The sequence below is a fragment of the Cupressus sempervirens genome, chromosome 1, assembly GCF_028749045.1.
Source record: "Cupressus sempervirens isolate cs-2001-9-10 chromosome 1, ASM2874904v1, whole genome shotgun sequence".
NCBI classification, from domain to species: Eukaryota; Viridiplantae; Streptophyta; class Pinopsida; order Cupressales; family Cupressaceae; genus Cupressus; species Cupressus sempervirens.
The window spans coordinates 550,924,057-550,948,702 of NC_143118.1; the positions used below are offsets into that span (position 1 = coordinate 550,924,057).

General features: G+C 34.5%; 1 protein-coding gene across 1 annotated transcript in view; it reads left to right on the forward strand.

Annotated features, from left to right (window-relative positions):
• LOC149578634 (oligopeptide transporter 3-like) overlaps positions 1-24,646 on the forward strand; it is a 264,855-nt gene that overhangs the window by 232,254 nt on the left and 7,955 nt on the right. The gene's annotated exons all lie outside the window — the stretch shown is intronic.

The following is a 24,646-nucleotide window of genomic DNA, read 5'->3' on the forward strand; positions in this document are numbered from 1 at the left end:
TCAACTTTCAAAAGGGCTATGCACATTTCCTTCATGAACCAAACCTTGCACACTTAAGGAGTTATAGAGTATCTAGATATCTACCTATAGGCTGAAGCAAAATTTCTAACTCAATCAGAGCTAGGAGATATTGCAATTTTACTCAGACATCAATTTCAAGACAATTAATTGATGATGCAGGCCAACTTGTATATTTAATTTTGTTTTATTTTCATTTAATATTCGCTAAGAGCCAACTTGTGGCTTCTCCATGTTATAGAATGGTTTATAAGCCATTCTAGCTAGTATAAATAGAGTGTTTAGGCTTAGATCTAGGACAGTTTTTGGAAGTTAAGAGTTTTAGGCAGTTTGGAAGAGGATTACAGAGCAGAATTGGAAAGTGCAAATTGTTGTTGGATCTTTGTGTATGAATGTATTTTGTATCTGTCCATAATCCAAAATTCCTTATAGTTGGGCATGTATGTTGAATATTTGAAGAATCAATGAAAGTATTTCACTCTTCTTCCTCCTTTGGTTGTTGTTCTTTGTGTTTACTTCCGTTGTGTTAACTCTTGCAAAGTGGTTTAGAAAGTTGGGTGTACCATTGGCCCTAGTTTTCCCTGTCCTTCCTTGCATCAGGTGGTATTAGAGCTTAAGGTTCATCCTTGTGAAGATTGAATCATGTAGAACCCTAATTTGGATTTTGGTTGTAGGGTTGTAGATCTGTGAATTTGACCTATAACTTGTAGAGGGTTATAATCTTGCAGGAACTTGATTTATAAAGATGGTTCATGGTAGAGGAAATGTTGATAATGCTATATTGGATCAGTTGAGACAAATTACAACCAAATTAGATGTTGTGGAGACATCCCAAAGGAGAGGAGCACATCTTGATGATGTAAGTGATGATGAAGCAGTAGCACCAAACCATAATCTAGAGCTTAAGGAAGATCAAGATGAGGAAAGATTGTTGCAAGTGTTGTCTAGGGAAAATTTAAAGCGTACTATAGAAGTTATTCCTTATGATGGAAAATTGGATACCAATGTTGTGTTGGATTGGATCTTAGATATAGAGAATTTCTTTGAGTATGAAAACACTCCTGATAATAGAAAGGTGAAGATTGTAGTCACTAGGTTGAAAGGTCATGCATCACTATGGTGGGAGCATTTGCAAACTGATAAACAAAGGAGAGGAAAGGAGAAGATCAAAACTTGGCCAAAGATGGTGCATAAGGTAAAGAAAAAATTCCTTCTTGTTGATTACCAAGTTAGCTTGTTGAGAAAGATGCAAAATTTAAAACACAAGGACATGACTGTGAAAGAGTATAATGAGGAATTCTATAGATTGGACATGTGGATGATGATGCTAAGAAAATTGCAAGGTACATAAATGGATTAAGATCTAGAATTCAAAATGAAATAAGTTTTGTGAAGTTGGAAAGTGTTGAAGAAACATATCAATATGCCTTGAAAGTTGAGGAGATCTTGACAAAGAAGCATGAACAAAGACAAAGAGGTAGAGGTGGTAGATTCCAGAGAGGCAAAGGTAGATTTAATGGTGAAGGTAACAGATATGAAAGTTTTGTGTAGGATAAAGGCAAATCAGAATGGAAGAATGATGACAAAGGAAAGACCAAATGGAAAATTGGTAATTCTTACCAAGAAGGTATTGGGTCTTACCAAGGAAGAGGTGATTCTTATCCTAGAGGTGGTTTCCATGGTAATTATTTTAGATGTGGTAAAGAAGGGCATAGATCCTTTGAATGCAAATCTTCTGAAAGTGGGCAAAATAATAGAAATGTTGTGATTCAAGAAGACATTAAGAGTTCACCAAGTGGACTTGAGGCTAGAGAAAATTTGATGGTGAGAAGAACCTTATGTAATAAGGGAAGTGATGAGGAACCTGTCCTTAGAAGAAGTCTTTTCAAGACCAGATGTAAGATGGCTAGAAAATGCTACAAGATAATCATTGATAGTAGAAGTTCTACAAATTTGGCATCAGAAGAGCTTGCTACAAAGTTGAAGCTACAAAGGCTGAAACATCTCGAACCTTATCATGTTTCATGGATCAAAGATGAGCATAAGATATTGGTAAGTGAACAATGCCTTGTGAAGTTCAAAATTGGACATTACATTGATGAAGTTTTGTGTAATATTATCCAAATAGATTGTTGTCATATTTTGTTAGGTAGACCTTGGCAATATGATTGATATTTTGTGCATGATGGAAGATTAATTCAATATATTCTTTTGGTAAATAGGAAGAAACAAACATTGTTGCCTTTGATTGAAAGTCCAAATGAGGTTAGTTGTACTACAATAAAAGTTTGCATGGTTAAAGGAAAGCAAATTGAAAAGGAAGTAAAGAAGAACCAAGTTTGTTTTGCTATAGTTCCTAGAGGACTAAGTGTTGGTAGTAATGAACAAGTAGCAAAAGTTGGTAATGATAGAGTGAGAATAAAAATTATAAAATTGTTGAATGAATATAAAGATATTGTTGTTGATGATATTCCTAAGGGTTTACCTCCAGTAAGAAGCATAAGTCACTGTATGGATCTGATTCCTGGAGCTAGTTTTCCAAACAAAGAACCATATAGATTAACACCTATAGATAATGAAGAACTTAATAAATAAGTTCATGAGTTATTTCAAAGAGGTTTGATCAGAGAAAGTTTGAGTCCATGTATTGTACCTATTGTATTAGCACCTAAAAAGAATGGAGAATGGAGAATTGGTACTAATTCTAGAGATACTAACAAGATCATAGTGAAATATAGATTTCCTATGCCTAGGATGGATGACATAATGGATTTTTTGAGTGGAGCAAAGTATTTTGCCAAGATTAATTTGAAGAGTAGCTATCATCATATCAAAATCAGAGAAGGTGATGAATAGAAGACTTCTTTCAAGACAAAAGATGGTTTGTATGAATGGTTGGTTGAGCCTTTTGGTTTAACTAATGCACCTAGTACTTTCATGAGGCTGATGAATGAAGTTGTGAAAAGATTCTTGGGTAAGTTTTTTATTGTTTATTTGGATGATATTCTAATATTTAGTAAGACTAAGGAAGAATATCTTGAGCATATTAGACAAGTATTGCAGAGGTTGAAAGAGGAAAAGTTGTTGATTAATCTGAAAAAGTGTTCTTTTATGCAAGAGGAGATTGTGTATTTGGGATTTATGATTTTAGCTAATGGTTTAAAGATGGATCTTGAGAGGGTTAAAGCAATTTTGGAGTGGCCTACACCTAAGAATGTGGGTGAGGTAAGATCATTTCATGGTTTGGCTAGTTTTTACAAAAAGTTTATAAAAAATTTTGGTTTTGTTTGTAATGATATGACTGAGACAATGAGGGGAGATAAAAAGGAATTCAAGTGGACACATGGAGCTGATAAGATTTTTGAGACCTTGAAACAAAAGGTCTTTGAATTACCTATATTGGCTTTGCTTGATTTTAACAAAGTATTTCAAGTTGAATGTGATGCAAGTAGTAATGCAATTAGAGCTATATTAAGTCAAGAAAGTAAGCTTTTTTCTTTCTATAGTGAGAAGTTGAATGATGCTAAAAGGAAGTATTCTATGTATGATCAAGAAATTTATGCTATTGTTCAAGCTTTGAAGAAGGGGAGACATTATCTGATTCCTAAGGAGTTTGTGTTGTATACTAATCATAAAGCTTTACAATACTTGGGAAGTCAACATAAAGTGAATTAGAGACATATGAAGTGGGTTGAGTATTTGTAGAATTTTACATTTGTCACTAAGCACATGAGTGGAGTCACTAACAGAGTTGTTGATGCATTGAGTAGAAGATGTTCTGTGTTGACTGAAATGAAGGTTGAAGTTCTTGGTTTTGATGAAATGAAAGAGTTGTATGAGGTCGATCCTAATTTTTCTAAGGTGTGGAGAGAGTGCAGAGCACCAAATCTAACCAATCACATCAATAAGTATGATGAGTATTTCATTCAAGAAGGTTTGTTGTTCAAAGGTATTCAGTTGTGTATTCCTAAAGTTCTATGAGGTTAAATCCGATTAAGGAAAAGCATAGTGGTGGATTAGCTAAACATTTTGGAATTGATAAGATATTGAGTTTTCTAAAAGAGAAGTATTATTGGCCACAAATGTATAAGGATGTTCACAAATTTGTAAAGATTTGTGGGGTTTGTCAAGTTGCAAAAGGATTAAGTCAAAATACTAGTTTGTATACACCTATTACTATTCTTGAGAAACCTTGGAGTGATATCAGTATGGATTTTGTTCTTGGATTGCCTAAGACAGTGAAGGGGTATGATTACATATTTGTTGTAGTGGATAGATTTTCTAAGATGGCTCATTTCATACCATGTAAGAAGACATTATATGCTGTGCATGTTGCTGAACTTTTCTTTAAAGAGATTGTGAGATTGCATGGATTACCAAGAAGCATTATTTCTGACAAAGATAGTAAATTAATTGGTTATTTCTAGAAGACTTTATGGAAAAAGATGGGTATTGAATTAAATTTTAATTCTACATTCCATCTACAAATAGATGGATAGATAGAGGTTGTAAATAGAATCTTGGGTAATTTGTTGAGATGTTAAGTTGGGAATAAGCCAAGTAATTGGGAGATGGTATTGACACAAGTTAAATTTGCATTTAATAATTCTATGAATAGGAGTACAGGAAAGACACCTTTTGAGATTGTTACTAGAATGAAGCCTAGAGGAGTATCAAATTTGAGAGATATTGCTGGTGAAGAAAAGAGAAGTATTGCAGGAGAAGAGTTTTTTGAGTTTATGGAGCCTTTGCATAAGGAAGTGAAATTGAGGATAGACAAAAAAAAAATCAAAAGTATAAAGAGAATGTTAATCAGTCTAGGAGACATCATGATTTTCAAGTGGGTGATGAGGTGATGGTTCATTTAAAAAAATGAAGGTTTCTAGTTGCAACATATGATAAGTTGAAGATGAAGAAGTTTGGACTTTGTAAGATCTTGAAAAAAATTGACTATGGAAATGCTTATGAAGTTGAGTTACCTAATGACATGGATATATCTCCTATATTCAATGTTGCTAGTTTATACAAGTATCATGAATCAAATGATGAAGTTAATGTATTAGAGGACTATCCTAAGAAGTAAATTGAATAAGTTGAACAGGTATTAGATTAGAGGATTGGTAAGAGCACAAGAGGAAAAGATTATTATGAATATATGGTGAAGTGGAAGAACAAACCTATGGAAGATGCTTCATGGATTTCTCAATCTGAGTTTGATTCAACTTAAGTTGTGACATATCAATGATTTAGGAGAATCATTTATTCCAACCCTAGTTGTCTAATATAGGAGCATCCTGGGTTGCACTACTATCCTGCATGTTTTTCAATTTTTATTTTGTTGCTAAAACTGGGTTTTGTTGAAACTGTATTTTCTAGTTTCTGGGTTTATGTTGCAGACTATGTAACTAATTTTCCTTAATGAATGAAGGGTTTCAAACTTCAAATATTGAAGAGGGCCTATATTTTTATCTATGTTACAGAGCACAATTCATAACTTCTTATAGTTTGGGAGATATGGCAATTCTCCCAAAACATTGATTTATGGCAGCTCTATGCAACAATTTTATGTGCTCAACTTTTAGAATGGATGTACACTTTTCCTTGATATATCAAACCTTTCACACTTAAGAGGTTGTAGAGGACCTAGATATCTACCTATATTTCAAAGTATGAGTTCTAACTCAATTGGAGCTAGGAGATATTGCAATTTTTCTTGGACATCGATTTCAAGACAATTAATTGTTGATGCAGGCTGACTTGTGTATTTAATTTTAGTTTATTTTCATTTAACATTTGCTAAGATCTGACTTGTGGCTTCTCCATGTTCTAGAATTATTTGTAAGCTATTTTGACTAGTATAAATAGAGTTTTTAGGCTTAGAGCTAGGATAGTTTTTGGAAGCTAAGAGTTTTAGGCAATTTGGAAGAGGATTGTAGAGCAGAACTAGAAAGTGTGAATTACCGCTGGATCTTTGTGTATGAATGTATTTTGTATCTGTTCGTAATCCAAAAGGCCTTATAGTTGGGCATGTATGTTGAATATTTTAAGAATCAATGAAATTATTTCACTCTTCTTCCTCCTTTGGTTGTTGTTCTTTGTGTTTGCTTCCATTGTGTTAACTCTTATAGGGTGGTTTGGAGAGTTCGGTGTGCCATTGGCCCTAGTTTTTCTCATCCTTCCTTGTGTCAATCAGAAAGTACACCCATGTGCATCTAGAGAAGTCATCAATGAAAGTAAGCACATATCTGGCACTAGAAAAAGTAGTCGGGAGTAACATGAGGTCACTATGAATCAACTCCAAAGGTGCCAAAGCATGAGTAGCTTGTCCATGTGGAAAAGAATCCCTATATTGCTTGCCAAGTGCACATCCTTGACAAACACCATATGTGCAAGTAATCTAGGGAAGCCTAAGAAAAAGTTCCTATGTGCTCATCTACTAAAGATATCTATAATTGACATGGCCAAAATTCTCATGCCAAAGTCTACTTACTAAATCTACATGTGCAACAAGACCTGAACCTGTGTCATTAGAAGACTCAAATCCATCAAATCTATAGAGGCAAGATGCAAAGTCAACACTCCTAATAGCCACAATCATCTCAGAATCATGTAAGTCCTAAATAACCACATCATGTGGTGAGAACTCAACTATCTTACCAGAGCCAAAGTGGAAAATCTAATAAATGGACAATAGTTTGATCAAAATGTTAGGGACAAAAAGAACATCCTAAAGAGAACCCTCAGCTAGTGCAAAAGAACCAAAACTCATAACAAAAAGATGTGATGAGTTCCCAACAACAATTTGTGAGGTAGCACAAGGAGCAAGTGAGGTGACCAACTTTAGAGTGTTTGTCATATGGTGAGAAGTGTCAGAATCAAGAATTTAAGTAGATCTAGAAGTCATAGCTCGAGCAGTAAGAGTGTGACCTTTCCCTACAAGGGGGATGTTGAATTAGGAGCTGAAATATGATGCTCCTACATGGCTTCCTCTAAAGCCACCAAATGCTTCCAACACTTAGAAACAAGATGTCCATCCTTGCCACAAAAATTGCACGTCTCACTTGATTTCTTCTTAGTCTTGGAGGTAGACTTAGTAGACTTCAAAGAATCTTTACCCTTGGGAGGGTTAGCTAGAATTGTAGAATCAATTTTTGGTGTATCTTTCTTCAGTTTGGTTTTCTTTTTTTATTTCCTCTTAGAAGATTAGGTAAACAATGCTTGGCTAGAAGAGCTAGAGGCATCCACCTATTGGATCTTTGTCTATTCTCATGTCAACCGATCACAAAATGTCTCAAAAGAAGGCATCTAATGTTTGTTACCGAAGGCATCCATATTGCAATAGAAATTATAACAGAAGATATGATACTGTCCTCACAACTTTGAGTGTATCAAAAAGGTACACTCATCATTTTTTTTATTTTTCCCACATCTCTAGAAAACTGTACGTAGATATTTGAACTTCATCAAGAAGTCCTCAATGGTGGAGAAGTTGGTAGGTGTCAAAGAAATTAACTTTGCATCAAGCTGTAGTGCCCAAAATTCATTCATTGTGCCAAACAAGTTGTGAAACTTGGTCCAAATAGCTCAACGAGTGGTCAAACCATCCAAGTGAAACATGAGACTATCTAAGATGTTTAATGCAATCAATCCCATGGCTTCATCCATTCTTTTTCCATGCTGAATAACCTCAAAAGGGAACTACATAATAGGTTGGTTCTCATCTAGACATGACCATAAGCCTCGTGACATGAGAAGCCAAGTCATTTGTGCTTTCTAGGTGTGATAGTTATGTGACATTAACCAGGTCACGAAAGGATCTGACATTGAGAGAAGAAGACAAAAGTAGAAGGGTCTATTTTCAAGTAAATCATAGAAAATAAAATGCTCCCCCCAACAATGTATAACCATATCCCTCAAATACCAAAGAAACAACTATAGAAAGCACAAAAATTGAGAAAAGAACTTGAATTCTAGATGTAGAGAGAGAGGAAACTAAATCCTCTACTTCAACATCAAAAATAGGAGCTCAAATGGACTTAGAATGAAATAAAACTAGCATCATTGTCTTCATCTTGGAACCAGCCTCCCAACGCTTCTTTTGGATCAAAAAAAGACCTCCATATGCTCAAGTTATGGCCAAAAAACCAACTATTGCTCCAAAATTAAGCTCTCTAGAAAATTATAGTCTCTACAAAAAAATTGATGGTTGTACGGTCGTCAACTGACTATCACCAAGAAAAAAATTTGGCTACCAGAATGTTGATGTCAATAATTGAAAAGAGATGTCACCCTACTAGAAAATGACGTCAGCATGAGCAGAAATGTTGACTGGAAAGATGACATAGGTAGTCTAAAAAATTGCATCACCAGTCAAAAAGGTGACATCACCTATAACACAAGTGATGTTAGCACTGGAAACCTACATTAGCAGGGTCTGGGAGGAGCACTGCTAGCAGAGGTAGTGGGTGGGCTAAGCTCTACAGCAGAGGCAGTGGCCTAGTTGGGCAATGGTGGTCGAAGGGTGCCTCGCTGGCAATGACCAAGAGCAGACTGTGCCATGGCTACGCGGTTGGTGTTGGCTGAGCACAAGCTAGGTGCAGGCTACTCTCTAGAAATGACAAAGTAGCTAGGCATTAGCCATCGGGCAAAGTGGCCTATGTGGCTGCTTTTTCAAATTTTTTTTTTTTTCAATTTTTCATCCATATGGCCCTTCGAGAGGCCAAAAAAAATTTCTTGAATCTATAGTGTCCATAATTCAAAAAATTTATATGAATTCTTACTGTACCTAGCCTTCTTAGTGTGATGGCAATGTCTATTTTAGCCCAAAGGACCCCAAAAAAATGCACTTCCTCTTGATTGAGGAGAAAAAGCTTGAACAAGATAGGGTTTGTGTCTCCAAATTGCGTCTTCAAAAATCTTGAAACCAGGAAGTAGCAAGGACACTTTGATACCATGTAGAAGTTGTGAAAGCCAACTTCATAGATCGCCAAGACCACCTACATGCAAATAACCTACAGAAGAGAAACCAAAAAAGGAAAGGTAGGGCTTGAAGAATCTCAATGGTGTGAGAGAAAATATATTTCAACAATGAAAAATGAAATTATTATACAAAAATACACTAGGAGAGCCTATTTATAAAGGCCTCTAGGATGCTTCTAGAATGACCTAGAAAGAGCTAGGAGATAAGCATGACAACTAAGCATACATCCACAAAAGGTGGATTATCCTCCATGTAGATGAGAGGATAAGCATGACAAGGTAGGTGCAAACTCCTGTGTTCTCAACAAATCAACACGTAAGAGTACGCTTACTCCTAGATAACAAACTAATAAATAATGCATTTAACTAAGTAAACTTAAGTAAAGCATAAATAATAATAATTTACACTAACACCCCCCCTTAAGTGCAACTTAGGGGAATGCACTTAAGCTCACAATAGCTATGATGAAATGCATAATGGGTCCCAGCAACTAGGCCATGTTAGGTACCCATGTACAAATGCAAAAAAATGCAACCCTGAAAACAAGAAAGAGGGAAAACCTCATGGGAAAAACCCTCCCTCATAAAGAGGTAAGTACAAACATGCTAAAAAAACATGAAGGAAGGAAGGCCTCAACAAGACCCTTCACTAGATAGCTTTACTTGGGTTGTTCATTCTTTCTAGATGTTCCTTTACAGTCCTTAACTCATTTCTTAGTTGCTCATATATTGATCTTAAGCTTGTGATCTCCAAGTCCTTCATGTTTTCTTCTTAAGTAGAAATTATCAATTGATTCATCATATCCACCTAAATGTTTGTAAGCTTTTGTACTTCAAATGACCTTTTTTCAAGTCTAGTTGCTATCTATCTTTTATCTTCATTAGCCATGATTTTTTCTTCTTCAACTTTTTTATTTTTCTCTGTCAATTCACATAGTCTTACTGATTGAGTTTCTTGTTCTCTCTTGAGTTCGTCTACTTCTTTTATCAAAATGTTGCTCTTCTCTAGTAGTTCTACTATTGTTGCATTGTTATCACTAGTCTTTCCACAGTCAAATAGTCCAAGTTATATATCAACTTCCTAATATTGTGTGTCATTTTGTTGAATTGCCAACTCTTTCCTTTTTGTCAAGGGTTTTCTTAACTCTTCTCTCACTCCTTCAAGTTGTTGCAATATGATTTGGGTTTCAATCATTTGGTTCTCAATTACTTTTCCCATTAGGTATTCCTCCATCTCCAAGATTTGATCCTCTCACAATGTTAGGCTTCTTCCAAGAGAACTTAACTCTAATACCAATTGTTGGAAAGATTTAATGGGAAACAAGATATTGGAAGGGGGGTGAATCGTGGTCTTAAAGTTTTACTTACAAAAACAAATTACTGATTTCACACCTTATTCATCTCATATCTTAGATCTAACATCAAAACTATAATGTTGAAATGTAAATAAAAATATTACATCCATGAAAAGATTCAACACATAAAACAAATGATTTTGTTACCTAGAAACACTTCAATGTGAAGGTAAAATTGGGGTGGAGATGAAAGCCACAAATCTTCATTTTTGCAACAATAAAAATAACATGTTATGGTTATAATGTTTGATCATAATAGATGATCTACCTTGTGAGGGGTCTACCTTGTTAAAAGCTATTAAGACTGCTAAGTCTTACCCTATTAAAATATTTTACACTTACAATCAAGTAAGGAACCTATTAGGAGATGTACATAGACCTATTAGAATCACTCGATTAAGAGATTTCCCCTAACTCAATTTATTAGAATAGATTCAGTATTTGACCCTCGATTTTCTTTGAAAGCTGATTTTGGATCTCCTCTACTCAATGTCTCGATCTGATAACTTTTTTATGTCCTTCACTTCATGGATTGCTCTGTCTGATCTCCTTTCAAACTTAGCCTTTCTTGCATTTTTCTATACTTTTTTGCTCCTTCATTTACACATTCACACATTCCTTTTCACACACATGCATACTTATGATCCTAAGGTTACAATCCTCTTTAAATAGACAATCTTCTAAATTTCTATATCATAATCAATGGTTCACAATTCATCTCTTTTGTTGTTTCCCTTCTAATTTTCTTATTGGTTTATCTACTTTATTTTTCTCAGGATCACTACCATCTATATGGACCCTTAAAATCCATCTTGATTATCTCTACAATCATTAAATATTATATAGAAGTCAACCAAAAATGGTTTACATAGGTGTCTATGTGTTTACAAACTCATATAAAAAAATTGGTTTCTTTAGCATTTGAATATTCTGATGCTCGACCATTATTAACATGCACGTTGGCACTCAGCTTCTACATACTTGATGTTTTATGTTTACTTAGAAAAAATTGTCTTATAGTTTACTCGGTCTTAGTTATGTATTCTCAACTTAGATATGTGCTTAGTATCAACTAGGGTGCTCACCAATCTCTAACTTGCTCGGAATGTAATGCAAAATAAACAAGTACTTATGTGCTTGGCCTTTACTAGATAACTCGATCGTAGTGATGACCTTCCATCCTTTCCTAGTAAATGACTAAGTGTTTGGACACTAATAGGAAACTTAGGCATAGAGATCAACAATCAGACAAGGTTATGTTGATGGTATGAAAAATTGAAGAATCTACTATAAAACTAAATTATCGAGCAACAACAAAGGAAGAATTGGCAACATCAATCACAAAAGGTGCTATATTGGTATTGAGCATATAGGATATATAAATAAGAAAAGTAAGTTGCATTTTGATCAGGTCACTATTGTTACTTTCTTACCATTGTAGCAGAAAAATCTCCTAACCGAGTGGACTTAACAGTTTCTTATTGTAAATCTCCTAACAGAGTGCACACTTGAAGAGTGTTGCAAAACCCTTGTAAAAGTTACACTTTAGCAAGTCTATTTGTATTACTCCTAAAAGAGTAAGTCACCAAAAGTGACATCATTGTATGCCCTAATAGGCAACCTTTATGTTGTAGTAGTAAAGGATTTGTGTGTGCCATCCCCACCATAGTTTTCCCTCTAACCAAGGGTTTCTGTGATACAAAATCTTTGTGTCAAATGTATTGATTTGATGATGTGTTTATGTGCTTATCATGAAGTAGATTAGATATTTTTACTTTCATTTAATTCTATGAGATTATACATATGCATGCAAATTTTAATCTGTCACAAGGCGGAAAAGAAATTGTTAAAGATCAAAAGTTTTAGTAGGTATTCATCCACCCCCTTCTTAGCACTATAATTTTTCCTAAATTCCAATAATTGGTACCAACACTAGTTCTCCTATTAAGGATTTTAACCATTCAAGAGTAAATATCTAAAAGATGGAAAAGTGTAGGCTTGAAAATATGATTGAGAGTTAGAAGGTAAAACTAAAGATTACCCTAAGTTAGATCGATGAAATGAGAGAGAAGCTAAAGTAGGCATTGAATAGAAGGAAGGAATCAACACATCAAATGAATGACATACAATATCAAGAGGAAGTGATTAAGGAACTATCTAATCATAATATTTCTGATGAATATGAAGTTGTTATGTTAGATCTAATGGAAAATAATCAAACCCAAACCAAGCAAGTGAAATCATTGAAGAAATAGAAAGAAGCACAATTAGCAAGGATGTGTGAAACATGGGGAAAAAAGAAGCAAGACGAGTGTGACAAAAGAATAGTTGGAGATGAAAAAAGATACATAAGTGCAAGACTAGATACAAAGGATGTTGAAATTATAAGGTTAACTCAAAACCACTATAATATGGTAAATTAACTACTTGGTGCTAACCATGAGATTGGTAGGAAGATGGAAGAATTGTTGAGTTGAGATCTGAAAATGAAAAATTAAGGAATGAACTAACTAGTGAGAAAGATACAAATGAAAAGCTGAAAAGATCATAAAAAAGCATGAGGAAATTGGATGAGCAATTAAGAGCTCTCAGAAGACCGAGGGATGCCACTGGACTAGGCTCTATCGAGCACTTTACAACTGAGAAAGGATGGTCATCAGAGAAAGTTGAACAAAGGAATCTGTACATGCAAATCCAAAACCAAAGAAATAAACTTGCTATCACTATGGAAAACCTAGACACACTACTAATGTTTGCAGGAGCAAGGTTGATCAGACTACTGTCACTCCTAAGTTTGATGGTTATTGTTATGACTACAATTAATATGGTCATCAAGAATATGAGTGTAGGTCCAAGTTTAATTAGTCTCCTAGGTAACATGAGTTCAATGGTTATTTTTACACATGTAGTAAGTATGGGCACAACTCGCAAGATTGCAAATCACAAAAAAATTCCAATTGGATACCAAGAAAATAAGGAAGCATTGTTAATTAGGATTATAACACAAGGATTCCCTACATAACATGTGGAATATATGATCACATTGTAGCCAATTTTAGGAGGTTACAATTTGGAGGAAGATTTGGCAATTGGAGAAATAATGGCATGGCATGTTTCCATTTATATAAGGTTGGTCACTTAAACAGAGACTATAGATGTTGAGCATCAACACCCAATGAATAAGATACCAAAGGAAATTGTAAGGTTGATGTTGATGAGATTCCTAATTAGATGGATAAGATGTGGAAAAAGAAGAATGAAGAGAGTGGAACATCAAATGTATTAGTCAGTAACACCTCATCCAATGGATTAGATGACTTTACTAACTCAAAATAATCCATACAAGTATGTGAATTGTATTAGAATTTTTATATATTACATTAATTCCTTATAATCTTGGAATGATATCCAAAATAGCATACTGCAAGATGCATTATGACAACTCATGAAATGTTGAAGGATATTATGGTTGGTGTATGTGATCGAGCAATGTAGTTGGTTAGTGGTAATGAAGTTTGAACCGAGTTGAGTAGTTAGTTGGTAATAAGTGTTGAAGTAACCAAGTGTTGTGATGTAACTAAGTAAAGTGTATGGTGGTCGGTATGCAAATCAAGTTCTAGCTATGGAGCATTTATTATGCTCTACCTACCACAAAAGGTAACTTTGCCTATAAATATAGATTCAAACAGTTCATATCTCACCTTGCATTCAATAAGATAACCTAAGGAAATTTGAGAGATTAAGTAGAGTAGTTGGGATTTGAGATGGAATTACTAAAATTATGACCATTTTTTTATAGTTCAAGTAATTTTTTGAAGGATTTACGTGCAATCAAGCTAGTTCACGGTATAATCCTAGGAAGCCCCAATTGTACGATAATAATGGAAACAACTGTTGCACCTATAATTGCATCAAGATCCATTCAAACAAAAGCACAAAAGGTCAAGAAAATCAAGTTAATAAGAATGAAGACTATGAGGAACCTCATTATAAATTATACCCTAAAGTCACAATGCAAATTGAAGAGAAAGAAACATTATCATCTATACCTCCTAGGGTTCTTCTAGTTTGCAACATTCATTCATACACGCATTGCAAGATCAAAGAGGTCAAAGACTATGAGATGAAAATGACATGGTGAACTATGCAAGAATGGGAAATTGAAAAAATATCATAAACACTTGGAGACCAAGGGTAACCCACATATTACATTTCCCCAAGATTTTCTAAAACTGAGTGGACTTGAATAGTGTTGAGTTGAGTGCATGAGACAACCATGTGGTTGGATGAACCTATAAAGATCACTAAGGATGTAATTCATATGGTGATGGGTTACCCAATAACAGAGAAGGCTAAATCCATTAGGGCAGTACCTAGAAAGGAAATTAAAGAGAAGACTAGAGTTATTTGGGATGGAAGAGGTTTAAGGTGGCTACTATTTATGATCATAAGACTAGGTTTGGAACCTATGTCATGTCCTACAATATCTTTGAGTCCAATAGACCAAATAGTGTGCTTTGCAAAGTAGTGACCTAGCTTATAAAATTGTGAAGAAAGGTCTGAAGCTTGACCTAACTAACCTCTTATTGAAACAGTTTAAAGAGAACATGTGGACGATTCAGGTTGCAAAGACAAACACATGCAAATTTGGTTCCCTATTGGTATGTATATATTTATGTCTTCAGAATTACTTTCCCACTATTGGAAATGTAGAATGGGATGTTAAGAGGTCTCTTATTTATCAAATGAACGAATTCATCAATAGTATCGGTGATAATTTTGAAAGTGTCATGGATGAATATTTTAACCATTTCATGGATAGAATGCACAAAAGATATTGAAATCCCCTACAACTAGTTCAACAATATAGGGATGATATATGTTTCTTGGTAAAAATAGACACAACATTGATTAAAGTAGTGGAACTAAGAAATACCTAGTTGGAACCCATGTAATACGAATTGGATATTGACTGAGCAACTAGGTCAATTAAATCTTTATAAGAACAACCTAAGGATTTGAAAGCAAAAATTTTTAGTACTTATGAGGAAACCAAACTAAGAATCAAGATGGAAATTGTTGGACCTAACCTGGTTAAAAAATCAAAGGAAATGATCAACACACTAGAAAGTAAATTCAATGGAGAAGAGGAAATAGGAAAGTTGGTTGATGTGGCAACCAAAAGAAATGAAGGGGATGGTGATGATGAAGTTGAAGAAGAGATTGAGATGAAATTACCCACGGCTAAGAGATGCAAAAGGAAAAAAATTGCTACACCTCAAAGTCCTAAGGCTATGTGTTCTAGTACTAGAGTTTCTACCCTTTCTACTCCACCTATCAAGAAAGGAGTTGTGAACATTCTTAAACATGTGAAAAAAAAAAAACTTGTGAAAAGAGAGAATGATCAGTCATCTACCTATAAATTAACAAAGAGGAGAAGAAAGTAGATTGTTGAGCAATATAGTGACAAGACTGAGTTAGATGATATAAGTCAATTTAGAGTAGCAATGAATAAAGTACCCAAGATAATCGATGAGATTGAAAATTCAATAAGGGAAACTAGAGGATTAGCTACATTTAGACATTTTAAGCATCCCACATTAAATGAGGCAGAGAAAATCAAACTTGAAGAATCCATTATTGATATGATGTATAAGCTCTAGTATGTAATTATTGAATGTGCTAACATGATTCCAGAAGAACTATACAATAAGATTGCCACCATATGGAGATATGCACCAGACACTGAGAGAACCATGAGAAGGAGCACACTTGCAGTTATTGGGCCAAAATTATTAGTACCATAAATGAATGAAGTACTGAAAAAATACCAGGATAGATTCATGCATAAGAATAGAGCATTAAAGGTATTAACTAGAAGGATTCAAGAATTTGATGAAGATGGTATCAAGCTGTGGAAGAAAATATTCAATATAAAGGACATCAAGGAAACAATTCATGTATCTGATATTGAGTCAAGACAACACATAGAACTCGATAATAGAGAAGATGATTTTGAAGATACACTTGTTCAAAATATTATTAATGGCATACCTAACACAGTAAAGGATATAGAATAAAAGGTGTTAATTGAAGACTTGATAGGTAAAGACCTTGATGAAGAACTTAATGAAGATCAGGATGTCATGGCTACTATCAAGAAAACCATAAAAGATCAACCATATTTCGAGTTAGCTACAGTGAGCACCTATCATTGAACAAGTTCAAGATTATGTAGCACCAACCAAAACAACAAGTGCAAATGTAAGTGTAAATGATTCTTTTAATTCTTTCACCACTAATAATCCTATAGATGCAGACAATATCAACAAACAACAAACCAAGCATCCAGGTGACATAAGCAAAGATGAAGACAAAAAGGAAATCAAGAAACCTACTAGAGGAAATGTTGAAATAGTGCAAAATGAAGGAATAACAATGTAAGCACAACACATACTTCTTCTATTGGCACTAGCACATGGACAGATGCTCAAGGACCCTTAATCAGAGGGAATAAAGGAGGAAAATCAACAAGGGGACAAAAAGAAAGAAAAGGATCAACCTCAAGTACATACTTAGCATAATGTACAAAGAGAATCCCTCGAGAAAAAGAAACATTTAGAAAGGAAGGAGGAATAAACTCTTAATAATAAGAAAACAAAGACACATTGGGAGGAAAATTGATGAAGATCTCAAGAATAATGCAAATGGCTTAATTTTTTAACCATGCTCTTTTCAAGTTCAATATTCAAAGGTTAAACATTTTCTAGGTGTTTAGCATGAATTGAGAAAAGAAGAAGACAATATGAGAGAGAAACTGAATGAAATCCAAGCTATGCTACTACTTTATATTAAGGTCATGCAAACACTTGTGAAGAAGGTCAAAGATCTAATTGCCACCTTAGTTGCTATACACATGTTAGATCTTTATGCACAACTACATGTCAATAAACTCACATTGCAAGATCTCAAGGATGCCTAGAACTCTACACTAGACAATATAAAGAATTTCTATAGGCATTTATTTGACAAATTGTGATTATATTATGTACTACATTTTCATTTTTGAGATTTCTTTTTGGCATCATTGTCAAAAAAGGGGATATATACATACATACATACATACATACATATATACATACATACATACATACATACATATATACATACATACATACATACATATATATATATATATATATATATATATATATATATATATATATATATATATATATATATATATATATATATATATATATATATATATATATATATATATATATATATATATATATATATATATATATATATATATATACATACATACATACATATATATCTATACATATATATCTATACATATATATGTATGTATATGTATATATAAGGGGAGTCAGTTTGAATATGATTTGATATGGTGTGTGTGTGTGTGTGTGTGTGTGTGTGTGTGTGTGTGTGTGTGTGTAAGGGGAGTCAGTTTGAATATGCTTTGATATGGTTATTGGGAGATATAAGGATTCAAAATATAATTCTTACAAAAATAGTTTTTGAAAAATATAAGGTAAATCAAGGAGTACAAATTTAGGGGGAGACATGCAAAATTCTGACTAAGTTGTTTTTGGGTCAACATGTAGAAGTTTTTGCAACTAATGCCAAAGGGAAGAATGTTACTCCTATATGCATTCAATTGTTGTCATTATTAGTAAAAAAAACTATGGTTGGTGAATGATTGAAATATAGGTTGGTGAACACGGTTACTGAACAAGAGTATAGTTATCGAGTATAGGAAGACACCAAGAGAACTATGAACATTGAACAAAATGATAATTGAGTATATAGTTATTATTGAGTGATATAAGTGTTGAGCAAATATATATTGACTGAGTGAAGGCTTAACTAAGCAATTCAAGTATTGTAACTGAGAAATGTCATTATCAAAGGATGACATAATAATTGGGCAAGAATGTGAAGTATATCGAGCTACATAAGATGGACATAAATGTTTGTGAGTTCACTAAAATCAATGTCATTCAATCCTACTGAGTGGGAAAACATGTTACCAAGATTGAGGAGAAGATTTGAAGAGATCTATTGGGAAAAGAGATTTTATTATTGATGATCCCAATGTAGAATGTAATCCAATGAAATAAAATGATGATAAACATGATGACAAGGATGAGTTTGAATTGTAAATCTTAATCAAGTGTGAACTCTAGAAGTTTCTAAACCCTGATTATGTTATACATTGCAGAGGAAAAGGATTTCTCTATAAGGACATATCCAAAATGGATTAATAGTTGTTGTTGAGATGTTGAGAGGGTTATGAGACAAGGTTATGATGATGGTATGACACAGTGGAGAATCTACTGCAGAGAAGAATTATTAAGCAACAAAAAAGGAAGAATTGGTGACATCAATCATAGAAGGTGATATATTGGTACTGAGCATAAAAGAGATTTGATAGTTCTTTATTGTAAATCTCGTAACAGAGTGCACACTTGAAGAGTGTTGCAAAATCCTTGGAATATGTATACTTTAGCAAGTCTATTTGTATTACTCCTAAAATAATAAGGCACCAGAAGTGATGTAGGAGCATCCTGGCTGTCACGTTATCCCACTGATTTTGTTGGTTGTTGTGGAGTTACAATGATTGTCGAGTGCTGGTAATTTTGTAGTGTAAGCTGAGTTGAGGTTATCCCATGTCATGTTAACCCTCAAGTTAGCATGTTATCCCATCTCGCTCTGTAGTGTGTGTCGAGTTCTGTAGAGTGTGCCAAGTGACTCTTCATGTGTCGAGTTATCCTGTTTATGCTAAGTGTCAACATTTTGGATATGTTTTCTACATTTTTGGTGTGAGCTATCTTGTGGGATTTATTTTGATCACGTCATTTATGATAAGATCTTGCCTTGGGATGTGTCCTGACCATTGTTGGGTCAGCCTTTTGTTTTGTAATGTTCTAGAATGTTCTTTAAGCCTTTTTGGCAAGTATAAAAGGGTGTTTTGGTGTAGAGTTTGGAGCAGTTTTTGGAGAAGCGATTTGGGAGCAAAAAATTTGGGAGTAGCTGAAGGGGGAATTTCTCCGAGTCTATAGACAAAGTGCCGAATATGAGGCAGTTTACAGCAAGATTGTGATGGAGTTGTGAGTGTGTGCATAGAGCGTTGAATGTGAGATAGTTTACACTTGGATCTCAGATCAATTTTGGAGAAGAGCTAGTGATTGTGGTTTAGAAACAAGGAGGTTGCTTGGTGGCTTGCGAGCACAAGTTGAGATCTTGGAGGTTTCTAGTAGATTGTTGTTATGGTACAGATCTGGGCTAGCTTGGATTGAGTTGGATCTTGAAGGATCTTGTAGAACAGTTATTGTAATTGTTGTTGTATTTAGTCATAACCTAGAAGCCCTTATAGCTAGGCATATTACATGTAAACAGTTATTTTATAATACAAAGTTGTGATTTGGTATCAGATCTTGCATTGTTTTTTCTTGTTGTTGTGTTACCGCTATGTGGTTATATTGTTGGGGGCTAGGAAAATCTCCTTTGGGGATTCTCTTACCTTGCACTGCGTCAAGAAGTGACATTATTGTATGCCCTAACAAGAAACCTTTATGCTACAGTAGTGAAGGATTTGTGTGTGTCATCCCCACTATTGTTTTCCCTCTAACCAAGGCCTTGTACAATACCAATACATTGTGTCAAATCTATTGATTTGATGATGTGTTTATTTTCTTACAATGAATTAGATTAGATATGTTTACTTTTTTGTAAGTCTATGAGATTATAGATACACATGCAAATATTAATCAAACATAAGGAGGGCAAGAAATTGTTAAAGATCAAAAGTTTTAGAAGGTACAGATTCACCCCTCCCCCCTCCCTGCTCCCCCCTCTTAGCATCTTACCTTTCCCTATATTCCAACATGTAAACCAATAAGGGGGCTTGGTCAACTTGTAAGAGAGCTTGGTCAGTTTCTAAGGGAGCTACCCACTTTGGTAGTTATCTATATAAATTAAAAAAAACTCATCAACAATGGATAATTTTCCTTCTAAATCCTATTTACATGCATTGAAAGTAATAAAAATAGTTCATGATCATGTGCAAAAGATAATGTATAACATAAGAGCCATCTTATATTACATAAGAAAACAAGTTACGCATGAAAATGAGTATGCTATAGACTCTATTAGAGTATACATATACAAATGACTTGAACGATACGAAAAGCTAGGGTTTAGAGCTTTAATCTAAAAATGATTGCTACAACATTTTAAGAACTAAAACCTGAAGGTGGAAAAGGAATAGACAATATTGTTGTGCAACTTTGATGGAAACCTGTGTGTGTCTCTAATGCAGGAGCATCTTGCATGATAAAAAAAAATTGTGGAGGAGAGAGAAAGTGACGAAAATAGAAGAAAAAATAATAATAAAATAAAATAAGGGAAAAGGGAGAAAAGACGAATAAAAAAAGGAATTTCTATTTTTGAGGTGCATAGGTGGCATAATAGAAAAATAAAATAAAAAATAGTTGTCATTCCATTTATCGAGGTGTGTAGGTGGAATTCTAGAAGGTTGTGAATATTGTGTAGGTGGAATCCTAGAAGGTTGTGGATATTGTGTAGGTGGAATTCTAGAAGGTTGTGGATAAATCATGCATTGGGTGGTAATCGCCTATTTAAGCAAGGCATATGAGCATTTCTAATCAAGCTTGGGAAGGTAAAGCTTCAAGGTGTGAAAGCTTCAAGGTGAAAGTTGGAAGGTGTGAAGGCTTCAAGGTGTGAAAGCTTCAATGTGTGATTTCTTCTTAGTAAAAGCTTGGAGAGAAGGAGGACACTAAAGGAGTGAGTTTTCTTGAGTTTTTTGACAGAGTGCCTAATGTGAGGCAATTTACAATAGGATTGTGGTGGAGTTGTGATTGTGTGAACAGAGCACCAAATGTGAGGCAGTTTAGACTTAGATCTTGGATAAAGTTGGAGAAGAGCTAGTGGTTGTAGCTTAGAAACAAGGAGGTTGCTCGGTGGCTTGCGAGCACAAATTGAGATCTTGGAGGTTTCTACTAGAGTGTGGATCTGGACTAGCTTGGGTTTGGATTGGATCTTAAGGGATTAATTGCTATTGTATTTGGTCATAACCGAGAAGGCCTTATAGCCCGACACATTGCATGTAATAGTTATTTTATGAATAAAGAGTTTTGATTTGGTATCAGATCTTGTGTTATTGCTTCTTGCTATTGTGTTTCTATTGCATATTGTTGCATTTTTTGTTATGAGTTGTAAGGGTGGTGTGGCCTCAACATCAAGTGGTATCAGAGCAGGAGTTCCTAAGTGTACAAGCAGATTGCCGAAGTGTGAGGCAGTTTGTACCAGGACCTTAGTTGGGTGAAGTTTATCAGAGCGGGAGTTCTTGAACATGTAGATAGATCGCCGAAGCTGAGGCAGTTTGCACCAGGACCTTGGGAGGACATGCAAATTGATCAATGGATGTGGAGATAGAAGACTGAACTTGTTGAGGCATGATCGTATAGAGCTTGTCGATTACAAATCCGTGGTCTTGGACTTGTTACGTGGTCCTTGATTGTTTGTGCGAGGCGGTAGGTTGCGATCTGACCTACAAACTATTCAAGGTTGTCACAAGGAGTGTGGGAAGGATTTGTTGTAGAGGGTTTACGAAGATCTTAGGAGATGGCTCCAAGAGGATTGGACCCTACAATGATTGCAAAACTCCACGATATAGTGGAGAGGAGGTTTTCTGAGATGATTGCTTGGCTTGAAGCTAGCTTGGCTGATCAAGTTAGGGATGGGGCGAGGAAGGAATTCTGTGAACATTTGTGGAGCTAGAGTCTACTGATCCGAAAGAGAGTTGTTTGGCCGGTTAAGAGACTTGTTCGAGAGAGAAGATGGCATCGCAAGGTTGAGGTGGAAGAAGTTGGTTTTGTTCATCAGTTTGTGGAGCTTGATATAAAACCTATAGAGCAACTAAAGGTTGTTGCTGAGGATATTCCTAACCTTGTTGATGCTGGGATGGAGATTGGTTTTCATAATCAGTTGGTTGAGTCTGACATGGAGATTGTGAAGCACTTGGTCGAGGATGATCTAGTTGTTATTGATGATGATTTGTATGTTGCAGAGCATCTTGTTGTGAGCAATGAGACTGATGGTGTTGTGAGTTTGGCATACGTTGCTGAGAAGTTACATAATGTTGTTGATATGGAGTTTGTTGTTGTTGGTGTGGATTCACTAGTTGCTGATGTGGATGAGGGTTTAGTGATGAAGCATTATGTTCAGTTTGTTCTTGGGAGTGAGCATGCTGATTGGATGGTTGAGATTCTAGTGTTTGATAGAGTAATATAGATGTGGAAGATTTGTATGTTGGTTTTCTTGTCCCTATTGAGGTGGAAACCTTTGGTGAAGATGAAGATGGTTGTATATCTTTCTTTTGGCATCAAAGTGTGGGACACACTTTTCTATCTACCAGGGGAGTTTGATGTAGGAGCATCTTACATGAGAAAAAAAAAATTAAATTTAAAAAAAAAAAAAAAAAATTGTGGAGGAGAGAGAAAGTGACGAAAATAGAAGGAAAAATAAAAATAAAATAAAATAAGGGAAAAAGGAGAAAAGAATAATAAAAAAAAGGAATTTCTATTTTCGAGGTGCATAGGTGGCGTAATAGAAAAATAAAATAAAAAATGGTTGTCATTCCATTTATTGAGGTGTGTAGGTGGAATTCTAGAAGGTTATGGATATTGTGTAGGTGGAATCCTAGAAGGTTGTGGATATTGTGTAGGTGGGTGGTAAGTGCCTATTTAAGCAAGGCATATGAGCATTTCTAATCAAGCTTGGGAAGGCAAAGCTTTAGAAGGTCAAGCTTCAAGGTGAAAGCTAGAAGGTGTGGAGGCTTCAAAGTGTGAAAGCTTCGAGGTGTGATCTCTTCTTAGTAGAAGCTTGGGGAGGAGGAAGCTAAAGGAGCGAGTTTTCCTGAGTCTGTGGACAGAGCACCGAATGTGAGGTAATTTACAGTAGGATTGTGGTGGAGTTGTGATTGTGTGAACAGAGCATTGAATGTGAGGCAGTTTACACTTGGATCTTGCATAAAGTTGGAGAAGAGCTAGTGGTTGCAATTTAGAAACAAGGAGGTTGCTTGGTGGCTTGCGAGCACAAGTTGAGATCTTGGAGGTTTCTACCAGAGTGTGGATCTAGACTAGCTTGGGTTTGGATTGGATCTTGAGGAATTAATTGCTATTGTATTTGGTTGTAATCGGGAAGGCCTTATAGCCCAACACATTGCATGTAACAGTTATTTTATGAATAAAGAGTTTTGATTTGGTATCAAATCTTGTGTTATTGCTTCTTGTTGTTGTGTTTCCACTGCATATTGTTGCATTTTTGGTTATGAGTTGTAAGGGTGGTGTGGCCCCTCCATCAATCTCTTGAAGTTGCAAGTCCTTCCACGTTGTCACTAGTTTCCTTCTACTTTGTTGCTAGTTTCTATGTGATTTTAGAATTTGGAAAATCAAAATATTTTCCTTGTTGCTTAACCATTTCAACAAAAGTTATTTTCAAATTCTAGATATTGTCAAATTTAAAAAGCCTTAATGTCTTTATTATATGTCAATATATCACATTAGATTTTTGGAATATAATAACCTCTAATATGAACACATATCAAAAATTTAATATTTATTATAAACTATGCTTTTAAAATAAACTGTAATCATTTTATAATAAATAGATTTATTAAGATATCTATCCTAATGTAATATATATAATTAATTATTTACCATTTTAAAAAAAAATCATGTATGTAATCTCTTTCTATAAATTAATACCAATTCTTATTCATCAAAATGCCAATTCAACCAATAAAGAATTAAGGATACTTAAAAATCTATTTTATACTAGAAAATAAGTAAAAATAAAGTGGCCCGCTTATCATTGAAGTTGAAGTTTGAAAGAAGAAGCAGTTTTAATCGTACCAGATTCTTGAAACGTTTTCATTATTAAATATAATATAATAATGATAATAGTAATCTTAATAAATATCATAATAATAATAATAATGAAATCGCTCAAATATTTTAAATTATTTTGTAAAAAATATAAAATTATACTATAAGAATCAATAAAATCAACGGTCAAAATTTAAGCCAATCCTGAAACTTACAGAAGCATACCATTTCTATATGAAGTATAATGATAAAATAACAGATTCACATGACTGTAGATTACATTCAGTGTCCATCAAATCGGGGACTCAGCGAGCACAGCAGAAATCAAACTGTTTATGAAATTAAATCCGT